The following is a 7,360-nucleotide window of genomic DNA, read 5'->3' as shown; positions in this document are numbered from 1 at the left end:
TAACCGTTTGTGTAACACAAGCGAACCTTCAGTACCATGGAACGGAGCTACCTTATTGTTATCTTTTTATATGATACGACATACCTATTTATGTGAGAGCCGTATACGAGTACTACTTTATTGTAGTACAGTATACCTTAATCAGGTTAATAGAATACCATATCTATCCATATTTATACGATATAGCCTAAGCGGTAAAGTTGGTCGAGTCGATTACTAATAAGTAGGTTGCGGGGTACTACGAGCAAAAGAGAACATGAGTGCTTTACTTGCAGTTTTGCAGTTCATGCTGAACCTTCGTTCTTATTAATTTTATGTGTTTTCTTCTTCTGAATTTCGTAACATGAAGATTAATTTATTGCTCCCGCTCACTCGCGCCTTCGTCGCTCCCGCTCTCGCGCCTCACACTCTTCACTACAAAGTCAGGCTAACTAAATATCATATAACATAGCACCAGAAAATAAATTATAGACAAACGCATACGGAACAATCAATATGATAACCGCTCTGTCACTGTCTACTACTTACCTACTGAGGAGGAGATTCTCATAATTGGTAAGGGCTCCAGTGCATGAACAGGAACCCAGCGTGCGTATACAACTCAAAGATAAAGAGAAGATGGGCTGCAGGAACAAGCAAACAAACTATGATAATTTCATCTTCATAACCCGCTCGCTCGTCTGAATCTTAATATATTCACCGCTTCCGCGCCTCGCTCCTGCTCATAAATCGCACCTCGCGCCTCTGTTTGCTCATTCAATTCTACTTTTTGTTATTAAAGTTCTGTTCGAAAACCTCGTACGAGAACTTGTATAGAGAAGGATTTCCCGCTAAGCAGCAGTTCTTCCATACAAACTTAGCGGCCCGACGCTGCTATTGGCATAACAACCGGTACACCATAGGTTGGCCCAATCCAGTCCTCTTGTACTGGGGTTGCTCCTTTCAATTCTTCCTTTAACACCAACGATAGATAGGAACCAAACTGTCTCACGACGTTCTAAACCCAACTCACGTACCACTTTCATCGGTGAACAACCGAACCCTTGGGACCTTCTTCAACCCCAGGATGTGATGAGTCCACATCGAGGTGCCAAACGACTCCGTCAATAAGAACTATTGGGAGTCATCAGCCTGTACAAGAGGTGCCAAACGACTCCCTCCCACACGGGACTCCTGGATCACTATGGCTGACTTTCATCTCTGTGCGACCAGTCGGTCTCACAGTCAGGCAGGCTTATACCATTATGCTCATGAGCAGAATCAACGCTTGAGCCTACCTTTGCACACCTCCGTTACTCTTTAGGAGGCATCCACCGCAGATAATCTACCCACCTCTCAGTGTCCCGCCCCCCCGAATGATCGATGCGGCAGTTAGGCATCCTTAGACAAAAGAGTGGTCTTTCAGGATTGGTTATCTAAAATCAGATAACCTCCCACGTATCCTACACATTCGATCAAGCTTGTCAATGCGAATCTATAGTTAAGGTGCACGGGGTCTTACCATGTAGCCGTTGGTACTCCGCATCTTCACGGAGAATTCATTTTCATCGGGTCCATGTCGGAGACAGCGGGGCAGTCGTTACACCATTCGTGCAGGTCGCTACTTATGCGACAAGGAACTTCGCTACCTTAGGACAGTTAGAGTTACTGCCGCAGTTTACCGGGGCTTCCACTCAAAGCTGATCACACTTCTCCTTCCGACCTTCCAATGCCGCTCAGGTGTCAGACTCTATACATCATGTTACCACATAGCACAGTCCTGTGTTTTTAATAAACAATCGCTACCCCCTGTTATGTGCTGCTTTCCTAGTCAAAAGATAGGAGAGCACCCCTTCTCCCGAAGTAACGGGGTCATTTTGCCAAGTTCCTTCGACATGGTCCTCTCGAAGCGCCCTAGTATACTATACTTGTTTACCTGTGTCGGTTTGGGGTACCGTCAGTTCACCGGGAGGATCGCCCTCCCAATTTGCAGTTTTTTCCTGGAAGTTTCAACCAGACTATGACAACAGTCACGACTATATATAAAGATCCTCGTGACTATTAAGGTCTGAATTAGTTAAGGCACGTAGCGATGACTCAAGATGAATATTAGGGAAAGGAGAGCGAGGCTATGAAGTCACGTAACTCGGCTCGATCATCTAATTCGCTCCAACAGACACCCGTGGTTAAGTAGTCAAAGCAACTTCGTCACTTTTGTGTACCCATCAGACAGCAGCCCTTTCTGGGGTTCCTTAGGGACCGATTCACTCTGTCTAGATTTATTGAACGCTGAAAGCCTTCCACTAGCAGGCGATCGTGTTTTTCACAAGATTTTTTGTTACTCATGTCAGCATTCTCACTTCTGATATCTCCAGGTGTTGTCACCAAAACCTTCCCGGATTGACAGAACGTCCCGCTACTAACACTTGAAAAAGCTCAAGGTCTCGCCGCTTCGATGAATCACTTGAGCCCTGATACATTTTCGGTGCCATGGAGCTAGACAAGTGAGCTATTACGCTTTCTTCAAAGGATGTCTGCTTCCAAGCCCACCTCCTGGTTATCATCGCTCGATCACTTCCTTTTCCACGAAGTGATTGCTTAGGGACCTTAGAGTACGATCTGGGCTGTTTCCCTCTCGACTTTGGATCTTAGCACTTATAAAGTCTGTCTGTACAAATGATGACGGTCTGTATTTGGAGATTCCCTAGGGTTGGTAAAGCTAAATGGGGCCACCCTAGCCCATTGAGTGCGCTACCTCGGGCCATTGGCATCATACGCTGTACTGAAATAGATTTTGTGAAAAACAAGCTATATCCGATCTTGGTTGGCCTTTCAGCCCTAGCCACAAGTCATCCCTGTATTTTGCCACATACTTGGGTTCGGTCCTCCAAGGCCTATTAGAGCTCTCTTCGACCTGCTCATGGCTAGATCGATCGGTTTCGGGTCAAATAGGAAGAACTAGAATATTCCACCTCTGAAGCGTACACCTAATGGCTTAAGCCGCTATTCCCATTTCCGTGCTGACCCATCATGTAAAAGGTACGCCGTTAGAGTGAGTGCCCCCGCGCTCCTCTCCTTCGACTGATTGTTCGCATCGGATTTCAGGTTCTCTATTGCACTCCCCGATGGGGTTCTCTTCACCTTTCCCTCACGGTACTTGTACGCTATCGGTCATTGAGGAATACTTAGGCTTAGAGGGTGGTCCCCCTTTCTCGCGTAAAAGCAATTTGAATTCGAACACGCCGCATTTTACTGGGAAGGATCGAACCATGGGAATGAATCTACATGGCTATCACATGCTTTGGACAGATCTTCCAACCTTTACAATTATAGTTCACTGCCCGCCCCACCCTGTAAGTCTTGTGTTGCCTACGTTTGCGCCCCAGTTGCTGACTTTGTACAACTCAGTAGGGCATGCTACGGCAACACAGCCTACGCTTGCTGCTTGCTGGTTTTTCCATCATCCAATTCACAACAAATCGAATGAAACCAGAACAAACTTTTTTTAATTCAAACCCCAGTCCACTCTCGCTGGCCGCTACTACCGGGGTCTCGGTTGATTTCCTTTCCTTTAGGTACTCAGATGTTTTAGTTCGCTAAGTTTTGAAAGTCCAAAGAGCGTAGACAAGCCATAGAGCTTGGACGCGGTTTCCTGATCGGAGATCCATGGATCACAAATGGTATCTACCCATGGCCTTTCGCCTTTGAAAGCGTCCTTCCTTCTCAATGCTGGGGCATCCATCCAATGCATTATTTTGAATAGGAGCTGAACACCAAAAAAGATCCCGACGAGGTTATCCAGCGTATAAAGAGGTGGCTTTTCGCTCCTGCTCCTCGCGCCTTTTTTCTTTTAGAAAAATAAAATCAAATGAAAAAGGTGACAAAAATAAGTGACTTCTCAGCTCCCGCGTCTTCATCTTAATCTTCACGCTCGTCTCAATCTTAATCTTCCCTGCTTCCACGCCTCTCCCTCTCTTTTTTAAATATAGCCACTGTTCTTATCTACACAATTATGAGAGAGCTGTAGGTTCTGATTTAGAAGAATGAATTTTATGGTCTAGCGCACAAGGTCTTGGAGGTGCGAGTTTACGAGCGTTTAGGAGCGGATAAATAAAAGAGTTTTGTCGATTGACATAATAGCCAAGCTTCTCACTTTGCTTGCTGTGAAAGTGATCTTCGTACATAATAAAGTTCCCACTAACAAGAAGGCGCGATGGAGCATTTACGAGCGGGAGCGATGAAACATTATCCAGCAGATAAATGATAAAACGTTCTGAAAAAAACGAACTGGGAAACTGATTGAATATTTTCTGTCTCAATGTCAGTGTGAAAGTCCTAATATCTTTACGAACAATAAAAATAAAGGCGCGGAAGTGGTGAATATATGAGGATGAAGACAAGCGTGAAGTTTAAGATGAAGATGAGTGTTCAGATGAAGACAAGCGAGCGGGAGCATGAGGGAGTTATTTATGAGCAGAAGTGAGTGAGCAGATAAAAAAAACTACAAGGAAGAACCTACTCCTAGACAGCATCAAATCAGGAGCTTATCCGGATGACAATACTAATGTGGTCAAAGGTTATCCATTTATGTTGCTGTCTAGTAGTACTTTCTGAAGCGAAGCTGCCATCCACCTTCTGGAAATGTTTATGGAGATGAGTAGGGTTCACTTAAGGGTGGATGTGATCTACTCTTTTGAGAGACATTGGGAACAATGTCATTAAACGATCAATACGAAGATACAAGAATTGGTAGTGGAATATGAGCTATCTCAGAAGTAATCCCACAAGGTTCTTTATTTCATAACATTTATTTCTTTCAGTTCTCTTCTTTCTTTTCTCTCTTTTCTTTATCGCCCCTCACGCCCGCTCACTCGTCTTCATCTTCATCTTCACCACTTCCGCGCCTTGCAGAACTTCTTCTTCATCTTAATCTGAATTGTCTTCGTAACATTCATCTTAATATGAACTGACTTCTTAGCATCTGAATCTTCAATGACTTCGTAATATGAATCTGAATTGACTTCGCTGCGCCCCTTATGCTCTCGTTCACTAGCACCTCAAAACGTTGATTTTCATAGTTTTATTTTATTCATGTTAAAAAAATGTCTTTCAGAACCTTTGGATAACCTTATAATTCTGCTCGTCCTGGTCTTTGATCGAAGGTCTGGTATCCGCAACTACTAAAAAAAAAAAAGGCATGCTCCACCTCGCACATGACCAGCTTTATTTAGTATAGTAACAGAGTTGCTGTGACCTGAACCGCAGTGCTCAAGTGTATGCCTCTGCTAAATGATAAAGTCTATTCCCATTTCTTTCTATGTTATTTTTCCTTGCTCCCTCACTCCTGCTCATAAATTCCTCATGCCTGCTCGCTCGCTCACTCGCGTCTGAATCCTCATATTCATCGCTTCTGCACCTTTCTGCCACAAGTAAATCTCAGTTGTATACTTCATCCTCCAACAGAATTGGAAATATGGGAAGTTATAGAAGGTTCTGATTTAAGAACAGTTATAATGGATCTTATTAATTAAAAAAGAGACATTGTTTCCAAAACCAGAAGAAGTCATCAAAAAAATGAATGATTGAAGTAAGTAGAGGGAGCGCAACCAGAGATAAATGTTAACTTAGTGAGCTCCAGATGCCAGATCAAGAATACAAAGTGGAAACGCTGGTTATTTTGATATCAAGTATAGCACTAGATATGATGCTCACTTTCATGGTAGTTAAGATGGATGTCGGCTTCTTAGTGATTATAACCCTAATCCTAATCACTAAGAAGTCGTTTCATTAAAAACTGCAATATATATAGGCCTAGAGGGTAGACACAGTCACTTTCCAAAACTCAAAACTGCAATTCCGGTTTTTCTGTTGCAAGGATTTGAAACTCCAACCCTCCAAACTTGCAGAGCTGTTGAACTCGTGACTTCAGGGCTTCCAGACTTCGGGACTTCCAGACTTCCTCACTTGCTGGTTTTTTCACCAAAACTCCAAGTGCCCTCGTCAATTGGATAGTTTTTGAGGACAACTTCTCGTTTGGACTGCCTTCCCCAGGTCCAGGACAACTTATCAACCGCTTTTTACCTTGTGCCCGAGGCGCGGAGGCCTCGAGGATCACTCCGCTTGTCGGGTGCCCTCGGCCAGAAGGCCTCGAGAATCGCTTCGCTGTAGTGTTCGGACAGCAGTTGCTAACCAAGACTGCAAACACCCGAAATTGCAAGCACCTGAAACTCCGAAACTCCAGGACTACAGGAACCTTTGGTCTTCCATTAGCACTTCGTTGTAGGGGATGTTTGAAATGGTCTCTAAAAGTGAAAGCGTGGGTGCCCTCGGCGGCCAGGAGGCCTCGAGAACCACTTTGCTGTCGAGTGCGCTCGGCCAGGAGGCCTCGAAAATCGCTCTACTTGTTGATGAAGCCTCAACAATTATCTTGCAAGTCAAAGAGAATCTGGTTCCCTAAAATCTCACAGTTGATGCAATATGCTAGCTGTGCCTTGTCGTCGGTGACCAACCGATAGACTCCTCTCAGATTTGAGATCGGCGATTTCAATTTTGAGTTTCCCAAACTTAACCGGGAGGAGGCATAGAGGGAGGGAGCCTTGTGTGCGCTTAGAAATAAACAAACTCCCCGAGTTAGTTCATTTCTTCCTGCGCATGCATGCATGTATAATATATCTACCTCCTCCCCGAGGAGGTAGAGATATTTCCTACGCGCGTGTGTAGATATTCACTACCTCCATGAGGTAGTAAATATCTTTCCTGCACGTGTATGTGCTCACGCGTTAATTATTTTATAATAAAATAATTAGCCATAATGTGCGCTCGGAGGCGCGAGTGTATGCGAGCGCGTACATGCGCGTGTGATGTAGATTGCATATGCAAGTACGCGTGCGAGTATAGATCTTGCACATACGTGCGCTTGTGTGCATTGCGTGCTCGCACGCTTGTGTACGAGGAGCTCCTCGACCTGATATTTGGGTCTCGCCCAGCCCTGGCATTAAATTATATTCAGAGAAACAACGACTAAAACACGAGTTTTAGCCGCCGACGATACAAACTACATTTCGACCCCAAAACGCAGGTTCTAGACAGGGTTTTGCTATTGTGCGTGTTATGCATGCGTGCGCGCGCGCGAGTTACCTTGTTTCCTTGTAGCTAACTGTCGGAGTCTGAAGTCCCCTTGTAGCTACCAGTCAAAGTTGCAAGCCCCTTGTAGCTAACCACATTCGCACGGGTAGTCACGTTGGACAACTCCCAAACATCGAGACTTCTAAGTTTCTGGTGCCTCCGTTTAGCCCTTCACTTTCAGGTGATTTCAGGGTTCGGGTTTTAAACTGAAAATGTGAGGTGCCCTCGGCGTGAAGGCCTCGAAGATAGCTCCGGT

The 7,360-nt window shown here is 44.9% G+C and overlaps 1 pseudogene; it reads right to left on the bottom strand.

Annotated features, from left to right (window-relative positions):
- Positions 1–603: 603 nt before the first annotated feature.
- On the bottom strand, positions 604–3,600 carry LOC144710796 (25S ribosomal RNA; annotated as a pseudogene).
- Between the last annotated feature and the right edge of the window lie 3,760 nt (positions 3,601–7,360).

Source organism: Wolffia australiana, chromosome 12, assembly GCF_029677425.1.
Source record: "Wolffia australiana isolate 7733 chromosome 12, ASM2967742v1".
Classification (NCBI taxonomy): Eukaryota; Viridiplantae; Streptophyta; class Magnoliopsida; order Alismatales; family Araceae; genus Wolffia; species Wolffia australiana.
The sequence above is the reverse complement of the archived record's forward strand: the minus strand, read 5'-3'. Positions and strand labels throughout refer to the sequence as shown.